Here is a 25,467-nt window from a genome sequence, read left to right on the forward strand (position 1 = left end):
AAGCATTGGCATTGCCAATAGGTCTCGCCTTTGGGACCTTAAAAGTGTTTAGCCATGCAACAGTTGATGCTGTTGTACCAATGATATTGTGCTGCAAAACTAAATAAAAGGCGAGACCTATTGGCTATGCCAATGCTTGTTCCTCTTTCTAAGTGTGCTGCATTCTGCCTTTAAGGCAACCCTTCCTGCACAAAAATAATTCTTTATGCAAATCAGGCACACTTGTACCATGACGCCAGGGCAAGGAGAGATCAGGAATGTGCGATATGTTTGTAAATATTGTGCATTCTGCTCTCTCCATTTGACGCAGCACAGCACAGCACAGCATGTTTGTCTTGCTGTGTTGCGCTGCTTCAAACAGGGCTGGCTCTATCCCAAAAAATGATCTTTTGCCTTCCTGGTCCTTAATGCAGGCCCCCACAGTGCAAGGGGGAGCAATGCTTCAGGGCCCCCATTCAGCCCAAGACTGATGAATGCATTTGAGATATGAGAGACTCCGTGGGGTCTGTTCATATTCTGCTGGGGGCTCTCATCATTTTATTTTATGCCACTGTTTTCTTCCTCAGTGCATTGAGACCCTCGCAGGTGAGTAGCCACGCTTTACAAACTCCTGATTGATTGATTGATTAATTGATTAATTGAGTAAGAAAGAAATTCTGGAGACAAGGTGCCCAACGTGAGAATTGCGAATATTGGACAGGATGATAGTAGACAGCTCAGGTGTTAACAAAGCTACTGCTGCATGTAGAACAGGTCCACAAGGGTCAGAAGTTTCATCACACCTCATTTCAGCAACTACATGCCACTTGCACATGTATTCAAGACCCTTACTTCTAGTTCAGAAGATGCAATAAGTTTGTTGCCTGAGTTAAGCGAGCAGTCCCAGCACTAATAAAAACAAGTTTTAGCTATGGGCCCCAGCGGACCAGCATGGCTGAAAGTTGGGGGTGTATGTAATGTAAAGAGAGAGGCCCCCTGCTGGTAGAGTAAGAGCTCATTAAGGCAGGGATCAATGAATCAATGTAAGGACTTAAGGAAACACAATTAATGTAATCACTTTACAATATCATTTAAATAACAAAAAAAGAGAGAAATATAAAAGAAAGACCCAACAAACACTGTTTTTATCAAAAAAGTAAAAAATGTGTTTTTATTAATGGTATAAAGAGTAATAAAATAGCCCATTCATACTATATCACTCATATCAGTGATCATTCCTCCCCCGTAATGAACTCAATTAAAAACATTGTGATAACATTGATAATAACAGTGAATTGATGATCAGGCTTTACATATATAATAAAACAAAATAATGTGGCACAGATTCAGTTGACTGTTGTTATGTTCTACGAACGTTTCGGCACTAGAAAGGGCCTTCGTCAGGAAAAGGCCACAGTTAATTCAACGATGGTATCTGTAAATGAGAAAACTCTATATAAATGGTTCTTTCTCAGGAGCATAACAAAGACATTTAATAGCAAAAATGAATAACATTTGTTTGCATTCACAAAGACAATGAGAGCAACAGGGCATGTAATTGAATAGAGATTAAAATTGAATTGTGACATATATGCAATGTGCAGCCATATTATGAATCTGAATGAGAAAAATAAGAAGAATTGTGAAAAGATAAGAGAAATGAATAGGGGTAGATAGTAAAATAAAACCGAATGTGTTTAGATTAAGACCTCATTGTGACAGTTGACCCTGTGCAGAGCTGATGAAAGGATTAAAATAGACAATGGTTTACCCTATATTTGTTATTGATAATGACCATACTGCGTCTGATAATGGTGCAGCTCGATCTCTTCTTCGAGGCACAGTGTCCCAACTATGAGTTGAAATAACAGCTGTTCATATCGACAGCTAGAAGCCTTCATTATGATGTGTTTTTATTGATATAGACTTATGACGGTAAGTACCTTGAAGACCAGTAATCGGCTTTTAAAAGGATGTTCTGCCGCTTAAAAAAGCACTATAGTATTTATGCTAAGTACCTAATTAAGTTCGTCCATGTAGGGATACTCTAACGGGAAAAGAAAATCCATCTTTGTTAACATACAGACATATCCTGTAGTGCTTAGTTGAATGTATGTAACATAAGTCTAAATATAGAGGTGTTAATGTCACTGCAAACTGTACTTAGATGGATAGAGTGTTGTGATTGGCAGCAGTTATAAAAAGAGTATGAGATAAATTGAGAGTCTTCACTAAGAGGTTTATAGTCAATGCCCAATGGAACACAAGTGAGACTTACTGACTGGAGCTAGCAACTCAATCTGATTGTTTAACTAAGGGGACACTTTAAGCTGTGTTCATCTTTTTATAGGTGCCGATATACTTCTGATAGAAGGACTCCACGATATGTATATATAATTAATATGTAGTTTGTTTCTGCCTAATTGCGGGTATATATACTAAAATATATAGGGTCTCAGACCATTAAGTGCCTGGCCAACTTATTGGGGAGAATATATATATATAATACTTACACCACTTGAAAAGTACTGTTGAAAATAATCGTGTAAGATAAAAAGGGGAGGAAAAAGGGGCGTATTTATATATATATATAAATTATCCGTCAATGACAGAGCCTCTTTAGGTAAGATGTTATCTCTGTAGTAAGATACTGAAAATGCAGTTATACCTTAAAATCAGCAATCATGGAAGGATTGCTCTCTCGGCACGATTCAATAAAGTTTCGAGTAACTTTGCCTGATTGGGTGAGTTGCATCATGTGACGTGCCAACATTGGCAGCGGTTAAACTGGCATCGGACCTGCTACGATTAGTGTGTGACTCCCGGTTTCTTGCTAGCCCGGCTCCCCGTGGACAGCGGTGCGTCTGTCACAGACACAAAGGGCCTGTGGTACAGATAGAGGGTGGGCACAACAGCTCCATGGCTAGACTGGGACATGGTCGGTCTGCCAGGGTTCTTTAATCCCTTGAATCTTTCCTTCTAGGTGCTGCCACCATGGCGTGTATGGGTAGTGAGTGGGTGGGTATGCGCTGCGTGTGAAATGCTGCTCGCCCACATTCTTCCCTGAGCAGCTTTGGTACAGAACTGACAGAGTCAGCCTGGTTTATTCCATTGTACAAATAACACAAACAGAGCACGTGTCATTGGTGCGCAGCCAAACCAGGGTTTGTTACACAGGGCCGTAGATGCCCCTTTGCAGTACCCCGTGAGGGCCAGCTGGCATCGGTCGTGGGATCTCAGATGCCTGCCGGATGTGTTTATCAGACAGCAGGACGGACTTCGGGTGACGAGAAACTGTGCACATCAGTTTTTACATAGAAACAGCAAACTGTGAGTCTTAAAAATCCAGCGGTGACCTTTTCCACATGGAAACCGGATCATGTATTCACAGGGGCGGCTTTCGCTGGGGTTTTGTTTTGAAAAAGAAGCGTAAGTCAGTGGAGTCTGGAGCATGCTCGCTATGTCTTGGACGTTTGTAGTGTCAGAGGCAAGAAGAGATTACTTAAACTTACACTTTGTTTTTAATTAGCGTTTCACATTGCACTTGTGCTCTAAAGCTCTGTGAACAATCAGAATTACTATTATTCACTTTAATGGCGCTGGAATTAACGATCTCAGAAAGATGGAATTCTGAGCCGACCTTTCTGGGATTCGAAATTGCGAAATGCAGATCACCCCTTGTTTAAGCGGGAAATATTGAAACTGTGATCCATCCTTCGACTTATATTACTTTTTGGGCGAGAATCCTGTCACAAAACATTCTCTTTAAACTTCTCGGGCGTGAGACATTCTATAAACTCCATGCCGCACCCATTATCATTTATTTTGAAAACATTGTTGGGAAGTGGAACTTTGAGAGGTACTTGCATCGGCATTAGTTTTCAGGGGTTCTTTCTGTGCATCCCTGTGAACTCATGTGGTGTATGTTTGTTGAAGTGGATGCAGAGCGCAGCATAAATTGCAGCTTGAGAAAGGAGTTGATGGCCAGGCACACATGTGTTAATGTGGGGCACACTGATATCATTTTCTTGATGTTGGGAGCTACTGGGAAATTCCTCTTAAATAACTGGTTATTACAGGAACACCTTCTTCTGCAGCTTGACCCCCAGGCTACACTGACAGTATACGCCTCAGCACCGTTCCGTGTAGATGGTGGCATTAGGTAAATCCCCCCAACCCATGATCTATTAAATCTATTTATGAGGTTGTCCAGGGATAGCGCCAATATTCTCAACACTCAGAAATCTCCACACTGATTTGGTCACAGGGTCTGTGTTAGTGAATGAGGCCTCTTATGATGGAGGAGATGGTACTGAGACCCTGTTGTGTGGGTCTCAATGAGCGAAAACACTCCAGGACTATGGTTTTTGGTGTGGAGTAGCTGGGGTATCAGAGCTCGTAACCCTGTGTGGCAGGACTGTCCACCATCCTTGGAATTTGCTTTCTTTGTTGGGATGTTGCAGTGAGAATAGTTGGCCGAGGGTATAAAGTAGACTCACTTTGAAGGGTCCAGGAGAGACAAGAGCCACCATGCTCAGCACAGCTGCGCCCCCTTTGCCGGAACTAAACCCATAGTATAGCCAGTGTATTCCTCCTAATACCAAGCTTAGTACAGAGACAAACCAAGAGGCATATTATCAAGGACGGCGTTAAAATTATCGCCGCTTTAGCGGAAGGAAACTGCCTCTAAATCGGCGATAATGGGCTTGATAATATGCCCTTGAGAATTCCAATAGAAGCCCATGTTCACACCAGAACTAGCTTGCATTTTTACGCTAAGGATGTTGTGGTTTCAATAGTTTAGCTATTAATCTTTAATTTTACTGATATTGTGGTCTGCATTCATTATTAAATACTGTTATTATTAGTACTTTTCGCTCGTACATTCTTTATAATCTGATGTTAATCGGCAGAGGCCACGGAACACTGCGTGGATTTACCTACAGTCTTCAGCTGAAAAAGAGTGGCTTTCTGACAACTCTCGGGAAAGTGTGAATGTCCTTACGGATGGGGGTTGATACTCGGCATGAGCCCTCTGAATAAGTGGGCCCAGTCTGCTGCCTGGCAATCAAGATGGGCTATAAACTCTTCTCTATTGAACAGATGGAGGGTTAGGGGTGAGAGTGGTGTCAGTTTGGGCATGTACATTAAACAGTGTGGCCAATCAACTTGGCCATTGGCGTCCAAAATCCCTGGTTAGTTGTGAGTCATTGTGTTGCCTCAACGTCCTGTGATTTTGGGCCATGTTGCGGGCATCTTTTAAAGTTTTTCATTTGCCTACTTGATCGAATGAGCAAACTGCACCATAGTATAAAAGTGATTTTGTACATTACGTGTTTAATGAATAACTTTCCAACATGGTGAACACAATATCAATTATTTGGGTACGCCAAAGTCGGTGGTGATCTCTGAAGAAGAAAAGGATTTATTATTTCAGATGCATTCAATTACTTACCAGTATTTTTTGTGCAACTTATATGTTAAGTTGATTTTTAGTTTCTAATTTAACTCACACATCCTTGCAACTGAAGTTATGAAATGATTCTCAGCAAGCACATTCTTAGAACTTTACTATCTACCCCTATTCATTTCTCTTATCTTTTCATAATATTTCTTATTTTTCTCATTCAGATTCATAATATGGCTGCACATTTCATATATGTCACGATTCAATTTTAATCTCTATTCAATTATATGCCCTGTTGCTCTCATTGTCTTTGTTAATGCAAACAAATGTTATTAATGTTTGCTATTAAATGTCTTTGTTATGCTCCTGAGAAAGAACCATTTATATAAAGTATTCTCATTTACAGATACCATCGTTGATTTAACGGTGGCCTTTAACTGATGAAGGCACTTTCTAGTGCCGAAACGCGTGTAGAACATTACTACAGTCAACTGAATCTGTGCCACATTGTTGTGTTTTATTATATATGTAGAACCTGATCATCAATTCACTGTTATTATCAATGTTATCACAATGTTTTTAATTGAGTTCATTACCGGGTGAGGGATGATCGCTGATATGAGTGAGATAGTATGAATGGGCTATTTTATTACTCTTTATACCATTAATAAAAACATATTTTGTACTATTTTGATAAAACAGTGTTTGCTGGTTCTTTCTTTTATATTTCTCACTTTTTTTGTTATTTAAATGATATTGTACAGTGATTACATTAATTGTGTTTCCTTAAGTCCTTACATTGATTCATTGATCCCTGCCTTAAGGATCTCTTACCCTACCAGCAGGGGGCCTCTCTCTTTACATTATATACACCCCCAACTTTCAGCCATGCTGGTCCGCTGGTGCCCATAGCCTAAACTTGTATTTATTAGTGCTGTGACTGCTCGGTTAACTCAGGCAACAAACATCTTCTGAACTAGAAGTAAGGGTCTTGAATACACGTGTAAGTGGCATGTAGTTGCTGAAATGAGGTGTGATGAAACCTCTAACCCATGTGAACCTGTTCTACATGCAGCAGTAGCCCTTGTTAACATCTGAGCTGTCTACTATCATCCTGTCCAATATTCGCAATTCTCATGTTGGGCACCTTGTCTCCAGAATTTCTTTCTTACTCAATTAATCAATCAATCAATCAGGAGTTTGTAAAGTGTGGCTACTCACCCGTGAGGGTCTCAAGGTACTGAGGAAGGAAACAGTAGTGTAAAATAAAATGATGGGATCCCTCTGCAGAATACGGAGTCTCTCATATCTCACATGCATTCATCAGTCACAGGAGAGAGCAGAATGCACAATATTTACAAACACATCGCACATTCCTGATCTCTCCTTGCCCTGGCGTCATGGTACAAGTGTGCCTGCTTTGCATGAATAATTATTTTTGTGCAGAAAGGGTTGTCTTAAAGGCAGAGTGCAGCACACTTAGAAAGAGGAAAAACAAGGAGAAATAATATTTTTGCTTGTTGTGCCTCTACCAGGAAGGTAGAACATTTTCACACATTCCCAGGTTTACCTGTCTTGGTAAATCTGGGAATGTGCCAAAAATCCATGCTCCACACAAGTAACGCTTTCCTGGCGCAGAGTGACGCAAGGCAGTGACTTGCGCTGACATGCATTTCTCCATATTTACCAAGTAAAACAGGGCTACACAAGGCGGCCTTGAGTGGCTTGGTAAATCTGATTTACGGATTGAGTTGCCCTCGCAGCAACCAGCGTTTTTGTTTAAAAAGAAGCCTCGACCATATACCAGGGTGAATGATGTTTATGTTGCAGTGACTATTCCTTATATTGCTGATCATCAATTCACTGTTATTATCAATGGTATCACAAAGTATATAATTGAGTTCCTTTCCGGGTGATGAATGATTGCTGATATGAGTGAGATAGTATGAATGGGCTATTTTATTACTCTTTATACCATTAATAAAAACATATTTTTCATTTCTGTGATAAAAACAGTATTTGTTGGTTCTTTCTTTTATATTTCTCTATTGTTTTGTAATTTAAATGATATTGCGAAGTGATTACATTATTTGTGTTGCCTTAAGTCTTTACATTGAAAGTTGGGGGTGCCCACTGTGCAGTGGCTGATAGTACCCCCTGAGTTCTGAAGACATGGAAGTTGATATCAAAAAGGCAAGGCTGGACCAGATAACTGCAAGCCCAAATGGGAGTTCGATCAATCTTTGCATCAGCGCCAATTTAAGTACTGGAAGTATAGCCTCAGTATGTTTGCCTATGAGTGATATTACCTCACATTCATTGGGTATATATGTGACATTTCAAAGCCGTACATGTGCCACTTTGAGTTGCGGTTTAAGAAGAGTAGAACACAAAACAATGACATCAGTTTGGGAAATTACCCATTTTGTGCAATGCAGCAATCTGTAAACATCTTTAAATGCCTATGTGAGGTATTTAATCTACATTGGGAGGTGGTCTAACTTAGATTACTAGCATCCAAGTGTGTACCCTTCGGTCCAAAAGTAACAAGCATTGGCAAAGCCAATAGGTCCCACCTATGTAAGAGTTACTGGCTTTGCCATTGTCTTTTAGCCATACTGTACAGTAGTGTGGCTGCTGTTTACAATGGTCAAAAGCTAGTAGCATGGCATAGAGTGCATAGAGTGGCATAGAGGAAAGTGGAGTAGAGTGGTATAGAGTAGAGTGGCATGGAATGGCTTGGAGTGGAGCGGCGTAGAGCGGCATGGAATGAGTGGAGTGGCATAAAATCTAGAGGCGCAGAGTGGTGTGGCATGGAGTGGAGAAAAGTGGAGTGGCATAAAGAGGAGTGGTGTACAGCAGAATGGCAGAGAGTAGAGTGGCGTACAATAGAGTGGCATAGAGTAAAGTGCCATAGAGTAGTTTTGCGTAGAGTGGCATAGAATAGAGGGGCATAGAGTAGAGTGGTGTAGAGTGGAGTGCTATGGATTGGGGTGGCATAGAGTGGTGTAGAGTGGAGTGGCATAAAGTGCTGTAGAGTGGCAATGTGTGGAGTGGGGTGGCATAGAGTACAGTGCATAGAGTGGAGTGGCATGGAGTGGAGTGGAATAGAGTGGCAGGGAGTAGACTGAGTAGAGTAGAGTAAAAGATATCAGTATAGATTGGAGTGGCATAGATTAAAGTGCTTTACAGTAGATTGGTGTAGAGTGGAGGGGCATAGAAGTAAAGTGGTGTAGAATAGAGTGGCATACAGTGCCATTGAGTGATTTAGAACAGAATGGAGTAGAGTGGAGTAGAGTAGAGTGGAATGGAGTAGAGTGAAGTGCCGTAGAGTAGGGTGGAATAGAGTACAGTGGCATAAAGTAGTGTGCCATAGAGTAGAGTGGCGTACAATAGAACGGCATAGAATGAAGTAGAGTGGTGTAAAATGTTGTGGAGTGGCGTAAAGTGGAATGGCATAGAGTGGAGTGTAATGGCAAAGAGTAGAGTGGAGTGGTGCAGAGTAAAATGCAATAGAGTGAAGTGGTGTGGTGTAGCTTAGAGTGCAAAGAGCAGAGTGGCGTTGTGTAGAGTAAATAATGTAAAGTAGAGTGGCTTATAGCTGAGTAGCTAAGAGTGGAGTGACATGGAGTGGTGTAGAGTAGAGTGGAATATTGTGGAGTGGTGTAGAGTGGCATAGAGTGGAGTGCTGTAGAGTGGAGTAGCATAGAGTAGAGTGGTACAGAATAATACTGTTGTGGGTGTAAGTAAGTTGTCAATAGAGATGGCACATGGGTGAAAGCAACATAAATATAAACTGTATATCTTTGTTAACAATAGGAATACACATTGCATGTCGAGCTTATAAAACAAATAGTACATTGCAAAATATGAGGAGGAGAAAAAGGCGTGGAAGAATACATGTACTTGGTCCATGCCCCAGGGAGGAGCTAACCCAAGAAAGGAAGAGGAGCCTATAGGAACTAAGCAATCCAAAGATTGCAAACAAGAATGACAACAAAAACAACTAATGGTATGCTGTGGTGCAGAGTGCAGTGGCATAAAGTGTAGTGGCATACAGGGCAGTGGCATACAGTGCAGTGATTTACAGTGCAGTGGTGTACAGTAGAGTGGTATAGAATGTTACACCTGCACCCACACGTAAAGATGTGTGGTCATTCCTTGGGATGGCAGAATATTATGCTAAGTAAATTTACGAGTTCGCAGAGAAAGCATTCCAAATAAGGCAGCTTCCTAAGGGTAGAAATACGTTTGTTTGGCTTACACAATGTGAAGTGGACTTCCAAAATTTTAAATTGAACATTGCTAATGCACCTGCATTGAAATGTTTCGATCAGAATAGTGATTGCATTATTAAGACGGACGCAGGTAGTAAGAGCCTTGATGCTGTTTTAACAGTTAGATAAATACAACAATGAATGTGTGATTGCCTATGCATCTAGATCACTGTTGCCTGCCGAGGGAAAATATCCCATTATTGAAAGAGAAGCCTTAGCATGTGCGTGGGCATTGAATCATATCATAACCTTTGTGTGGGGAAACCATGAACCATACACTGTGATCACAAACCTTCGGTAAAAATCCTAACGGCTGCAAGAATGATAAATGTATCTGCAAGCTTAGCTCGATTGTCTATGTGCATGCAGGATATCAGTGTAAGTATGACTCAGGCAAGGATAACTTTTTGGCTGATTTTCTGTTCAGAATGCCTAGTCATATGGAGGAATTTGGGGATGAAAAGTGGAATGAGTTTCAGGTGGCTCCAGTGCATGATAGTGGCATGCCTTCGGTCAAGAGTGAGGAATGAGTCAAAGATTATTAAAAGGATACCGTTTTACAGTTAGTCTGGACTTATAAAAGTGAGGGTTGGCCAAATAAAAGTGACTTGTCACAGTCCATTAGACCTTTTGGGAGGTCAGATCTGATTTATCCATAGAGAAGAACACACTTTTAAGAGGACAAAGGGTGATTCCACCAGTAACCTTGGTTGCACTGTGTTAGAGTTAGCACACAATTCGCAGTCGAATTTTGGGCATGTTGGAGTGAAGCACAAGTCCACTGCTTTATACAATCCTACTGGGAACGAAAGGTTGGAAAGGTTCAACAGTGTAGTCAAGGGTGTTATACAATTGGCTTTGGAGAGCAAGAACTGGGTAGTTCATTTGGGCAAGATGGTTTGAGCCTATTGTGTCAATTATTGGTGAATCACCATTCATCATGATGAGGGGGAGGAGTCCCAGAACGAAATTTACCCCTGGATGGGTTTTTACTAGGGAGGTGCAACAGTGGTCAGATGAAAAGGTGCGAAGGAATTTGTTGGTTAACCACAAAAGGAGAAAAGGATACTATGACATAAAAAATGGGGCTAATCCATTTAACATTAAAGATGTTGATTGGGTTGGAATAAAGAAGGCTGCTTTTGTGCATAAGGGGGAGTCTACATTTTATGGACCTAAAGAAGTTGTTGAAATTTTCTTTAACTCAGTGAGATTGAGTGATGGTAAGGTTTAGAATATGAAGAGAGTGGCTGTTGGTTTTAGTGATATTTGAAGGGAAGTAGGTGGTGAGTCACAAGTCTTAGAATCTGGTGGTGGGTCACAGGTGTTGGAAAGCGGCTGGTGGGAGGACTATGTTGGTATGAAGATCAATATACAGGAAGGTGGAAGTGAGGCCCTTGCATGTTCTAGCAGTCAAGAGGTCATTAAAGAACCTAGGGTTGAGCATTGAAGTATAATGGAGTCTGTAGAAAATGTTGAGGAGAGTGGTGAGATAGTTGAATGTGGAAATGAACAAGTAGTTGAGGGGAAATTGAACAATGAAAGGTTGTTGGCACACAAGGATGGAAGTGTGGTGGGAAAAAGGACCAGAAAACCACCCAAATGATTGGAGGATTATGTACACAGTAATGCTCAAGCTTTATACAATTCAGAGTATAACTATGTAATTAAGTTACAGTTATTGCATTTGTAATTTCAAAGCTTAGATATTTGTTACAGTTTTTATAGTAAATGCAGCTTCTGTTTTTTATATAACAAGTGGGATGTGTTGTGATGGAATTGTAATGTTATCAGGTTCCAGGTGTGGAATTTAAAGGCACTGGGGTCCGGGGGCTCATAAATGGTTGTCACAGGGGCATTACAGAAGAGAACGGGCTGAGACTAGAGGTGCTTGTGTGCCGTTGTACCTCCAGGCAAGATATGGAATAAAGTACTTTTAAGCCCAACCAGTTTGTGTACTTTGTACAAGATGCCATACCTTATTTTAAGGAAGATTGTACTTATGCAATCTCTGGTCCGTGTAAATTATACTGAATAATAATTAGTGTTAGATTCATTTCTCATTTCTCTGTTTTTCCACACTGGTTAAATTCCATTTTCTTGCTTCATCTAGAATTGCGTATATTTCCTTTTTCCCTTTGCAAAATTGAAAAGGAATATGCTAAAAATGTAATACCAGTGTCTTTCATAGCTTACCATTTTTATTGCTATTATTTTGCAAGAAAAGTATAAAAATTCTGAATGACCACCATGCAGAGACCAACTCTGGTCATTTGAATGAACAGAAAATAGAGGTACGGTCTCCGAATAAAGCCTGCAAAGACAGTAGTGAGAAATGTTTATTGACTGAGATTGATTACTTGTGACTGACTATGAATAAGGAACCTGTTGACTAATAGCTGTTGACCTATCACAGTATACCTGTGGGGGTAATGTATGAGAGCGCATGTAGTAGATGCAGTTCTCCACTATATCTAATTCTTGTCCTGATAAAGGACACTGTAAATCATGTAAAGTCGTGAAACAGCAATGCAGGAGTTTTGAATTGCCATATTAATAGTGAAACTGATCATGGAGTGATAATATTGGTTTAGTGTTTTAAAAGATTTGAAAGGAAAATAGAGTGCACAGATTTTTTAACAAAAGGGGCCTGATTCCCAAAGGGCCTTTGCACTCGTGGCGGAGGCCCCGCAGTCGTGGGGGAGGTCACACACTTGGCACATAATCTCTGTAACGAGAATTCGCATTGCGGGGATCTCGTCCCGAGTGCGGAAGACTCCCCACACAATGGCGGGCCTCTGCCACGAGTGCGGTGGCCCTTTGTGAATCAGGCCCAAGGTATCTGATGGCCGTTAGACATAGTAAGATGTCTGTGGTTATGAGAAAAGTGCGATATGTATGTAAATATGTTGGTTTTTATATATAATGAAGATTTGCTTTTTTTTAGATTTTATATTTTTTTCAAAAGAAGATCAATAGAAATAATGAACTGGTTAAGACAATGTTGAACCTGGTGGTACAGAGTTATTAATTACAAAAGGGACCTCCTGTTCCTTTCCTCGTAATACTAGAGGTTAGTTCTGAGGTACTGGATAATCTCATTACAAATAATTGATAATTGGATCTGGTTATATTTGCACCTTACTGAGTGAAAATTATGTTGCACTGTATAGAAAATCTGTCAAAAATGTAATATATCAACATTCTACTATGAAATCCATAGTTAGAATAATTTGCAGGTAGAATTCAATGATATTGTGTTTCATTTTCAGTATCTTAAACCTTTGGTTTTTTGATTGATATTTTTCTACCATCTTTCAAGCTGTGGTGCCTTTTTATATGCCTAATGAATCAACTTGGTAAAATCTATAAGACGGGCCAGCCTGCTCAACACATTCACCTCTATGAGAACATCTGTTTGGTTACACAATGGTATCATGTCATTTGTATGATGCCTACAGCCTACAAAATTATTCTATATAGTCTGATATGTATGGCATATCTTATCAGATCACAAAACATTTTTGATAGGCATTATTTCATGTCATGCTGGCAAGGCAATTCTTGGTACAAAAATCACCATTGAGCACTGACAATATAACAATAACTTTGGGGGGTATTTTTATGTTGCATTTTGTTAGATGGTGTTTTTGTACTGTTGTGTTTTGTGGTGCATTATTGCAATTGTTTGTCTTGCTGCACTGTTGTTGTGTTGCATTCTGTTTTGCCTGCTTTTTTGTGTTGTTCACAGTTATGATTTTGTTGTAATATTAAATTGCTTTGAGTGGTATGTTATTGTGTTGTGATGTGCTATTGGGCATTACAGTTACTTTAGAACTGTAATCACTAGTTGTAGGTTGATGAGTTCTGCTCATCAAATCCACCCAGATTTTTTATTTTTTGATCACCTGTTTTTTTACCATTTTATTGTTGGATAAGTCAAAATTGGTGACTCACCCATGGTAAACACACAGTAATTGGAATGTGCATGTTCACTGCCAGTATCCGTCTTTTCAGATAAGGAACGTGTGTGCACACATGTGAGGGCTGCACCTTTGAGACCTGTTGTGCACAGTCCAGTAACTGCACACAAGTAGCCTGGTGCAGAGGGGACTCTGCAGAGTTGGAAATTGACCTGGGGTAGGCCTCCTAATGTTAATGTACACTCATAGGAAAAGCCAGTGTGGTTTACTGTCTTGTCTGCTAAAAGATTGCCTTAGAGAGCAGTTTCGCTTCGCTTTGGCCTACAAAGATCTGACTGATCACAATGGGGTGAAACCTGTATGCCAAACCCAAATCTGAGAGTTCAAAGAAGATATCTGTACAGTTTATGGGTCATCCAGGATTGTCAAATTTCTCTGGCTCATCTCATGATCAAAGCCAGGCTTTTGTAATTGTATTTGCATTTATGTAGCTTACTAGCTCTGACAAAGTGTCAAAACGCTTTTCAACAAGTAGCACTCGGAACCCAAAAAGGATTAGTGGTCAATAAGTATAGGAGAATATGAAATGAATTTGAGCTCCTGAAGAGGAAAGGGGTGGGAATGAAGGGGATCTGTATCAATAAATTAGCTGTCACACTGTACCAGGGATGGGTCAATCCAAGCTCACTGAACAAAGAAGGTAACCCAGACCTCTGGAACAAAAACACATGGGAAAGCTCTCCTTTGAGGTTTGGTGGGATAGGCCGTGGAAGTGATGTCAGCAAGGGGCAGAGCTGAGGACCCCAGAGGAGATGCGATCAGTGACTCCTGGGTGATGTCATTTTGAATTATCCCAGGCATGCTGTACAGGAGGCTTGGGACAGGGGTGCAGAGTGATGTGGCACCCCAGAATAGGCCAGAGGTGCCTCGCTTCTAGATCTTCAGCCCCCACCTAAAAGGTCTTGCATAAGGGGGGACCTCTCACTTGGTTGTGTTTTTCTGATAGGACACTGGGAATGGAGGCTGCAGCAAAGGACAATCTGAAAGGAGGAACCCCCGGTATCCATCTGGAGTAAGGACTTTGACTACATTTGCCCCAACAACTAGTGGGAGCTCTCCCCAGTTCCTGGGAGACTAGAACTTCCCTCCAACCTCTAAGGACTGGTTGGGGAAGAGCTGGATTTCCGCACCAAGGATGAGAGAAGTCCCATAAGAGAAAGAAGAGAAAGATTGATGCAGGGAGCCAGTCAAACCGGCTCTCTGCAAAGTTTGACACCTTAGAGGCCAGGACTTCTAAGGAAAGTCCTCCAGGTGGCTAGGGCATATGGCCTTCAGGAGACCTGGGGACCCCAGGCCAGTTCATGGATTACAGGGCTGAGGACCCCAACGTTTGGCCCCTGATAGCACCAAAGAGCAGGTGAGCAGGGTCGCTTTCCCCCGAGTGAAAGAAATGGAGGCGGGCTGGAGATCCCAACTCTTGACTGCAGAGAAATGGAAGGAGACAGAGGAGTGCTGCCACACTTCCCACATCTGTAGTGAGCCTGCCACGCTACCCATGCCCATGTGTGGTGGAAGCCGGTGGCCACCAAAGGATGCACCCGTCGCAACAAAAGCAAGTGGCCTGAGCAATATTCTTACCCCCGAGGGAGCGCCCCATAATGCCCTGCAGGGCTTGCAACTGACTGAGCAATTTCTGCTGCTTGTGGTGCGGGGCCACCACTAACAAGTGGAAGAAAGTGGGGAGAAGTTGTGAAAGTAAACACCAACCCTAAGTTTAAATGGTCAAAAGAAATGTGATCAGCCAGGGATCCCCTTCCCTTTTTAGGTCGAGGACCGCCGGTCTGCCGAAGGCAGAACCGGAAGTCGGAGATTTAATGACTTGGAGAAGAGGGGCTTGAACCCGCCCCTCTTCTCCCCTGTTCTCCATTGGCTGGCCTCTTGAATGCTGGCCAGCCATAGGAGAAGAGGTCCGTCATTCCGTTTAGGCCCCGTCCTTTTCGGATCGGGGGGCGTGTTTTTTTCAGAAAGTCTAATTATCTCCTCCAGCCAATGGCTGGAGGAGAGAAAATACAAACACGCCCCCGAATTCGAAACCGCTGCTGCCTTTCTCCGAGGCATTTCTGCTCTGCCTCGGAGAAAGGCAGTGGTGTGCTTGTTGACATGGGGAGTTTGGGTGACTGGCCCATGATCGAGGGATGTGGGGTCGGGATTTGACCCTGGCTCCCCAGTCCCCGGGCCACTTCTTCGTATTCGCACTCTTATGGAAAAGCAGTAAAATAAACATTTCGCCGGGCTCAACTACTATAATTCTGCGCCACCGTGCGTCTCAAGGTCTGCGTCACCACTGCAAAATATTTTAATATTTCAATACATTTTCCACCACGTTGCTTGCTTCTCTGAAAAACTTGCAACTGGTATAGTTCAACAGGGAAAAAAGACGCATTTCTGACAGAAAAACGAAACGTCCCTCATGTTTGCAGTGACTGCAACTTCTAAGAAGCCCCTACAGTTAAAAAACACTGGAGGCCACGTCATCGTGGCAGAACCAACATACAGTAGACAGTCAACAGACATATGAAGCAAGCGCGGCAACAGTCTCGTTTCCTACGAGAGGGCGGAGTGGCACCAATGTATGCGTCTGTTATCCTGTGTAGTGAAGAGATGAGGGATGTAAAATAATGTTTGCAAAATGTACCCTGGCCATGCTAAAAGCGTAATAATCTCTGGCCCCAGGGGCACCCCGTAGTGTTTTACTTCATAGCGTTCATTTGTCTCAGTTTAATTAAAAACTGCTGTACCGCGGCCGTCTGTCGTGGGAGGGACACGCCGCATTTAGGGTGGATGAGAGATCATGCAGACGAGCTCCGCTTCACCTAACATGGGAAATTGTTCGGTGCTTCACCGCAGCGGGGCAGGTCCTGGCTTCAAAGGTGACTCGCCTCTTCGTGGATTGACGCTCTATGGCGAGCCCGATGCGGGTCGGCGGCCCCAGCGGGCCTCCCCCCAACCAATATTGCCTCTTTCCCCCCTTCCCCCATTGAGCTCCTGCAGCGTGTTCACGGACGGACTTCAGCCACCTCTTCGCCTCAATAAAGGTTGCGCAGTGGCCGCCTTTGAGCGAGGTCTTTGTTCCCTCTCTGTGAAAATAATTGAAATTATGTGGCTAAAAATATCACAACCTCGTCCTTGCCAATTCCATCAGCGCCTAAACCCTCATTTCTGAGATGACCTTGCTATCCACTTTTGTATAGTTTTATAGAGCCAATTGCATAGCAAAGTTGCAACAATTTTCAGTCCTCCAGGCGAAATCAAATTTGCATGTTGGAGCGCTCCCCATACAATCATTCAGTGCTACCACTAGATGGTGCCCTGAGGCTACTACCTTACTTGCCTTGTAGGGGCGCAGTACCCGCTCAGTATAACAACTTGCCCACGCCGTAAAACAAAATGCACATCTAATAAAGTGGGTCCGATCTTATTCTGACGTAGACAAACCTAAGGTGTCTCAGTCTTATAAACATAGCTGTTGTGTGACCGTGTCACAAGCTACATCTCCAGCCAAACCTGGGTTTTTAGAAAAAAATACTTTCTATGCTGAGACTTTGAGACCTTGTATCGTATTACAAGTGAAACTACAAGTCCCAGAATGCAAAGAGCTACTGGTGAGAAGTACACTTGACACTGTTTTAGGGCTAAGGCTCTGGTCAGACTTCAACGGTTAAATCCAAAAAAGGTTCCAAGACGTAGCAGGCACCTCAAACGGCCTTTTCGACAAATATTCTGATCGTAACATTTTTTTTAAAGAAGCAGTTTAATTATGTTTTTATTATATGTTAGCTTAAAATCAGAGTATTTCAATCCGCGGCAGTAGTAGATCTCTCTATTTAAGAGTTTACATTGCATAAATGGCATTGTTTCTCATGCATCACAGCAAGGCGATGGCCCCGTTTGCCACCTGAATCCTTTTTCTCTTGTCATATGTTCCTTCTCTCTCTCGACATTACCCTTCTTTCACGTTCCCTGCAGCCCTCTATTCAATTCATTCTCTACCCAATTGCTTTGTGCTCCGGTATCCCCTTTCACTCTCATTCCGTTGAAATTTAAGAGTTACAGGCAGGGCCTTCAGTGGGATGAAAGATTGGGCGTGGGGGGGTGGGTCTCAAAGGGGCGTCGTCAATGTAATTAAGGGCGTGGCTTAAAACACGTAAGCTAAACAGCTGTGCTTAGAATAGTGTGCCGCCCAACTTGCATTTTGATGATTTATTGCTTATCTCGTCACAGGTGCTGGATGGTTTGTGGAAGCCACTGTGTGTGTGGCTGTGTGTGTGGCTCTGTGTGTGTGGCTCTATGCATGGTGGCTCTGTCTGTGTGTGGGTATATGTGTGTGTAGGTGACTCTGTGGGTGGCTCTATTTGTGTGTGGGTTGCTTTATGTGAGTGGCTCTGTGTGTGTGGGTGGCTCTGTGTGTGGGTGGCTGTGTGTGGCTCTGTGTGAGTGCAAATGCAAAAGGTCTCGCATTTGAGAGTGATTAAGCTATTGGCATTGTAAATAACAATGCCGTTTCTTTAAATGTTTTAAAAACAAAAACATAAACAAAAATAATGTCATGAGCAATGCCAATAGCTCTAACTTTACCAATGCCGAGACCATTGCATTGTAAATGCTTGTTTTAACATTCCCGAGGCTGAAGCATGTGCTCTACAGCTGGGAGTGTAGCACTCTCTTGAGGTGAAGGTTATGGCTGGAGGTTCTTTGGCCTAAAAAATGGTTAGAGAAGACACACAAACATGGTGAATGCTAGAAATGCTTTATTCTGATAGGATTATCTGATCCTGCTTTATTGCAAAGTGTTCTCTGTGATGGTTTGGCAATACTGATTCTATGAGAATTATTCACCATAAGTTTAAACGATGATTAAATTCAAAGATGTCAATGGCAATTCTTTACTAAAAGGGTTGTCAATACCGACAGTAGCTCATATTCATGAATTTCTGCGTTGTTTTATTAATGATGATATTAGCTCCCTATTGCAATGCCTGATTACTCATAATAAGGACAAAATGGGATGTCATGCTGTATTGTTGATAATGCAGGATGCCTTGTTTTATTACTGATAATGTGGGCACACGTGTGTAATGCTTGAATAATCACAATACGTGCAAAGAGAGGGACTATGGTTAGCAACGTCAGTGATGGAATGAAATATCATGACCTGTGCTATATTGTTCATGAAGTAGGGTTTGCTGTGAACGTAGGGGTTATGGCCCTCTCTGGGTTACATGTAATGTTCCCAAAGTTATTTTTACCAGTTTTATGTATATTTGTTAATTACTGCAAAGTATTGAGTGGTGTGTATGTAATAAATGTACTTTTCTAAAGAAAAAGCACAAACTGGACAATTATCTATTGAGTGTTTTTAATGCGTGCCAGTGAATGGTGAGTACTAGTCCACACCACCCCCTCCAGTAGGCATTGGACTGCTCCCCTTTGTTACCCTTGAGAGAGTCAAGCGCTACAGTGGGGTGTTTGATTCCCAGTGGAGGGTATATGTGTACCCATTACTTGTGCACTGCTAATAGCCCCAAAATAGTTGCTACTTTTTTAGCCAAAAGCAGCAAATCCCTTTCCCTGTTACAGCTGCAAACTTATGTAATGTGGTGAAATACGTGTGCTCCTGAGGTTAGATAAGTATCCTGAATCTATGAGGGAATTGACTTGGTGTTGTTTCCCTAATTAAAGATGTGATTGTGCCTTTGATCCCTTCAATCGATGAGTATGTAGGCATCCAGATAAGGTGTGAATTGATTCAGATGTTCCAAATTTCTGGAATTATTAAAGAGTTCCATAATGACTTTCATTTTTCTAAAGTATGTCAAAATTGGTTTATCTTGTATTTTTTCTGTTGTCATCATTAATTCTTTAGTCCACCATAGTTGAAGGGGTTGCCTCATTTCCAGCAGTTTCTCAAAACCCAAGGGGACACCAACATTGATAGAATTTTTGAGTAAAATTAGCACTTTTTGCCAAGTTTAGTGCAATTCTTTTCAATCATTTTTTCTGCAAGACAAAACAAATCGTGCATTGGAGACCCACTTTTGTTTTCCCTGCTTGACAGATAAGATTGACACTTATGAAGGTGGATGAACTTTCCTTCTGGAAAGTGATTGCTGATTCGTTGAACAGTGCCCAAGTTATTAAAGCAACAAAACATGCCTTTCCTTTAGAAACTGCTGGAAATGAGGCAACCCCTTCAACTGTTGTGCACAGTGCAAAAACGCGTAGCGTAGCTGGCATTTTTTGCTCGCTCGCGGTCCTCAACGTCAAGTTGGCGACCACGAGCGAGCAAAATGACATCCCGGTGAGACTTTTTCCATGTTCGCGATCAGCAACATCATGTTGGCGATCGCGAGTATGGAAAATAAACCTCCCGGCGAGATTCTCAACGCGGGGAGATCAGGTTTCTCATTGCGAATGGTCACGTGTGCTCACGACCGCTCGTGATGAGAAACTACCAGTCCACGTTGAGAAAGCTGCCGCCCGAGTAAAAATCTACTTGAGCGGCAGAAAACGACAGCTCGCACTGTGCGAGATGCCGTTTTCAATGATTGCACAGTGCGGACAAGCATCTGGCGCTGTGCAATCATCCCGAACAGCACACTACGCAGTTCGCGTAGCGCTACGCTTATCTCGTGTAGTGCGAGGTGCACTACGCGTAGCGCTACTACGCAAACTACGCCCAGGGTTAGTTAGACATGGGTTCTCCCTATTTACTTGCGTAACACCTTTCGTGAGCAATGTAGGAACAGCCCCAGCAACCCAACCAAGTGATATTTTTGATGGACCTTAATATATATTTATATGCCAAATCCTGCCATATTTATGACATTGAGGAACAAAAAAGCTATGTAGAATATTTACCACATACGTCACATGGGGAATATATTATATCTGATTGGATCTTGGTTTTTACAGCAAATTTGTGAAGGGGGTGGTAACTGTGGGACTTATTGACATTACATTTATCTCAGTCTCTCTTTCAAAATGATTAAAGTATTTTAATGTTATGTGGAGTCAGGAAAGTGATGATGATCCGTTCATTCTCACCTTGGCCTTCAAGTATTGAAAAGGTGATATCTATCATGGACAGCTTGCATGCATTGTTGTGAAGGCTACCGAACAAGGCTGCAGACTAAAATGGAATAAGGTAGTCCCAGAAACTTTTCTATCTAATTTGTTGGAAACTTGCAATCAAAGATATTGAAATGTCTTTTGATGCGGTTATGACAATTATGACAGTAACAACCCCCCCCCCCCACTGCAAAAACAGCCCCACCCTTCCAGGTTCCTGGTGAAATGCTATGGTCATTCCGGCCCTGGACCTCCACAAATATGTCGACCATACTTATTATAAGGGATTATTACTGGACCGCATGTATGATTTTCAGGGTACATTCACACTGGTATGGACCAATCCGCTATCCTAGGTTAGCTCTGACCTCTCAAAACTGAATGAGACTACGGCATCGCTTACAGCCTTGAACAGGCTCTAGGTCTGTGCACAAAGTAATATGGTCTGGTACTGACTAAAGTCCCACTCCTATTCACCCACAACCCTTGGGGTGGGAACCTCCCGGCTCCCATGGGGCTCAACCCCCCTTTTCCTCCAAGGCAAACAATTCAAGCACCACACTGTTTTGAATTAGGGTTCATAAACCCTGGCCGTATTTTATTACCTAAGATAAGCAAACATTAAAAATTAATATTATTTACCTCATGCACGCAATACGCAGAAAGTCCAATACATTGATAGGAAGAAGATGTCAATTGGCTCACCTTAACATGCTTCTAATAAATATCCATTCCTATAATATGCTAAGCAATGAAGATATTCTCTTTCTGCGTATCCCTGTTAGAGCCTATGGCAAGCTCTGACTGGCGGCCCCAGGTCCAGATCAAGCTAGGTCCCAACCTCCTACCGGAGTGACCTTGCACAGGGGGTCCAGTTTACCGGATGGATACCTCCACCGGGACCCCCCAAGCCCTTAAAAATTCAACTCCATAAAACTGGGCCGCTGAAGTTATGCATCCATGCGCCTTTGAGCGCATGCGCATGCGGGGATTGGCCAACCAGCCTACAGGAAGCGTGACCTCCCTTCCCCCCGCACCCTTACAGCCTACAGGCTGTAACTGCCCCTGGAGTTCCATGAAAGACCCTCTGTCTCCCCCTCGGGCGTCCCCATTTTGACCATGGTTATTCCCGCTAAGGACCGAAAACTATGCTCACCAATCATGACCTTACCGCCTGACCAAGGGAACACATACAAAATACGACAATATACCTCCTGCAATTTGAAACAGATTAGATAAGAAAAAACACTTTTATTTCAATACTACGACCATTCCTTCAAATAGACAGTACTCCTCCTGAAATGGAAAACATACAAAACACCCAAAATGTCTGCCTATGGGGATGGTGGGTGGCGAAAAAATCATTGGGGCCTCCGCCGGAAGCCCAGATCCATCGTTCGTAGTTCCAGGCTGGGGAGTGGCGAACACGAGAGGCCGTCAGCTCCGCTCCCCAGTCTCTTATACCCTTAATGGTGGGCAAACCGGTTCCGACCGGCTTGCCCGACGTTGTCGAAGCGCGTGACACGGAGGCACTAATAAGTGATTTCGGTTCACGTGGGGCACCAGCCAATCACCAGCTGCGCGCGGCGCGCACCGCCTCCTATGTATGCGGGGGACCGGCGCAACCACCATACTGGCGGCTTGACCGAGTCCGTGCCCTTCCTTTCATGAGGTGAAGCACGTGTTGCCTGCAAAACTTGAAGAACAAAGCAAAAGTAATGTAAACAAAAACTGACAATGCCTTTTACTTGTGTTGTAAAAACCAACACGTAAATAAAAGGCATTGCCATTTACAATGCCAATAGCTCAAACTCTCACAACTGCGAGACCTATTGCATTGCAAATGCTTGTTTAGGAATGGTGCCCTGTTAACGATCATTCAGCAAAACTGCATGTGGCAAACGTGTAATGAGGCATCTTGAATTAGTCGCAAATGTCGGCAAGGGCAGTCAGTCCCACGGGTGACTTCACATATATGGATTCTGATCTGCGTACTGTCCAGGGCTGGGCTGAAAGAGCGAAGCTGAATTGACCCATGAGTTATTGCTTTTTTAGATGCTTTTGATAAGCAGTTTGTGATGTTGCCCAGCAGATGGCGCCAGACTCACGGTAGTTGGTAGCAGGAGCGCACGCAAGAAGGTTTCAGTGATTACTAAAGTCTGCTTCACTTATTTGAAGGCTACTAGTGAGTGCGTGGTCTCAGCAGAGTAATACCTGGTCACTAGGAGTAAAAGATAAGAGGAAAAGGAGAGCCTGGGGGACAGAGTTACATTACATTGAATATTTCCTTGTGTAATGTAGCTGGAGTTCATGTTAATTGCTAATACCTTTGGGTCTTGTACGCACTAAATAAATCTGCAACGAACAGAAACAAGCGTGCGCGCCTCGCGCTGAAAGTTTAAAAAAACAAGGAATGTGCGTGAGAGAGAGGGGGAGCAGGAGTTGAGCCCGGGAGTTGTGTGCGCACAGCCCAAAAATGAAGCACATACTCGTGCTTGTGACATGCCCCTGCACGCTCCCGCAAGGTGTACGCTGCCACAAGCGCGAGTATGTGCTTTGAAGAAGAGCAGAACAATGGATAAAGGTCCTCTTATGCAGCGCTGCATAGGGGAGACCTAAAAAGCAATAGGAGAGAGCATGCCTTGCCTGTGACAGCAGGCAAGGGAAAAACATTTAACGAAATAGTGCTTGGAGGCTGTAATTAAAGCCATCTGAGTAACAACACACATAAGAGAGCCAGTCCTAATTGGAGGTAACAAGAAGAAACAAGGCGGTACTAAGGAGGGTCTATGGAGCCGATTGACCAATGAAAAGCTAGAGTTTGCAAAGGACAGTGACACAAGCCAATAAAAAATATGGGCGGAGGTTCATATCTATACCTAAATACAGCATGCCTCGCAGAGCAGCGCATGCACTGCCCAGGCTCGACCTAAAAAGGGAGTTGTTATTGTAACTTTCGATTTGTGACATTCTTTCCACCTCGTCGTCTAACACCAGGCATTCCATGAAGCCAAATTACTGCTAGATGAACCTCCTTTTTGAGAGTGGAGCAACGAGGTACAATACAAGTAAGTAACTGTCTTAATGGAGAGTAATTTGCGCAGCCATGCCTGTAGGTTCATTTCTTTTATTCTGAGATTTATATAATGTATTTAACACCAGTTAGACATCACAGCTGTAACATTTTATATACATCCATATTTACACACACAAAACTGTAACCGCAGACGAATTGAAGACACGTTCATCCAGCAATGGAAATATCCAAGCCGGGAAGCCGTGGCCGCTTGCTAGTTTAGGGTTCAGATCGACATGCTTGTGTGGTTATAACAATAACCCCAGCCAATCCCTACCCTCCCAGATCCCCGATAAACACAGCAAACGGGCCCTGCGCTGGATGGTAAGATGGCGGCAGAAGCAGGCAGGTTTCTCCGCACATCAACGAGGCGGCTGCCACGCATCGCACCTGGGGACCCGCAGCTCACAGGGGTGTCTGCTCGCGCTCTGCTTCTCTCTCGGGGCACTGTGTGTTCTTGGCGCCGCCGAGATGACACCCTGAAATCACTCCAACGCAAAGCACTTATGGGGTAGCAACGTGCAACACAAGCGCTGTGCACTGAAGCGACTTCGTGGCTCCGGATCAGACGCCTTCAATTCAACATTCCGGGGTGCGGTGCTAGCCGACCCAGACAGTGTGACGGAAGTTTAAAATCACGAAACAAAGAATACTATCACAAAATCAAGCCTTATGCCTCATAAAGTACTCAACTCTGCCGCATAATTTAGCCCTCTCCGGTCGCGTAATCCCAGTGGCCCAGTGTATGAGAGACGATTTAAATGCTCACAAAACATATCAAATACAGGACACTGACGGCAAACACTTCATCACTGGTGGAAACACGCATCCAAAGTGTGGCTGGCCAGTTGGCTGGAGACAGTCTGCCCCATACAATCACCCAAACTAGAAAGCACTTTCTGAAAGACGTCGATAACCCAAGAAAGTGCTCTGGTTAGGGCGCTGTACGGGCAGAAGAGAAAGGCAGGCGCCCTCCCTGGTGAAAGGGCAATATTACACCATGGGTGACCCAGCCTGCCCGTGACCTCTATCACAAAATCACATAATCGACATTAAAACTGTACATTTGATCTGCAGTAATGCACGTCTGTGGATTCTGAATGGCCACAAGGAGTGTTTAAATTGTATTTATATAGCGCTTACTACCCCTGACGAGGCGTCGAAGCGCTTCAGTGAATAGTATCTTATAAGGGTTCGTTTTGCATGCTCATTTTTATGCATTCACGCCAGTTTCTCTGTGGTACATTGTTGACAGGGATGTGATCATTAGAGGGGGCCATGTGAGACGCCATGCCTCGCTGGAAGTAATCGAGATGGTATTGGTGTCTAAAGAGAGCTGTAAGGCAGATAGCAGACATGGGATTTGGATAACTTGTATACAGACGAGGCAGACAGGTAGAAGGAAGCAGAGGGGTGAAAGGTCAGTCATTCATGCAGTCTCTTAAGGTTGACAATGTTTGCATGCAATTTGTGGATGTTAACCTGTTGACAGAAAGTTTCAAATTCTGCCCCAAAACAAGAGCTTGCAGAATCTTTCTAGCAGCATTTAAGAGGTGACAGTTACCCCCCACAGTAGGAAAAAAAAGCACACTGGTTGTTGAGACCCCGTTACTTCAAGCAGTGCGACAAAAGAGACTCCCCTACCCACATTTAATTCTATACAGCATTGTTACCGTT

At 43.1% G+C, this 25,467-nt stretch overlaps 1 protein-coding gene across 1 annotated transcript in view; it reads right to left on the reverse strand.

Moving 5' to 3' along the window:
* Positions 1 to 1,195: 1,195 nt before the first annotated feature.
* The window catches only part of LOC146796891 (uncharacterized), a 35,623-nt gene continuing 11,351 nt past the window's right edge, over positions 1,196 to 25,467 (reverse strand). The window contains exon 4 of the transcript XR_014969962.1: positions 1,196 to 1,414. The gene's annotated coding sequence lies outside the window, so the exon portion shown is untranslated. The remainder of the gene's footprint in view (positions 1,415 to 25,467) is intronic.

This window comes from Triturus cristatus, chromosome 10 (genome assembly GCF_964204655.1).
Source record: "Triturus cristatus chromosome 10, aTriCri1.1, whole genome shotgun sequence".
NCBI lineage: Eukaryota > Metazoa > Chordata > Amphibia > Caudata > Salamandridae > Triturus > Triturus cristatus.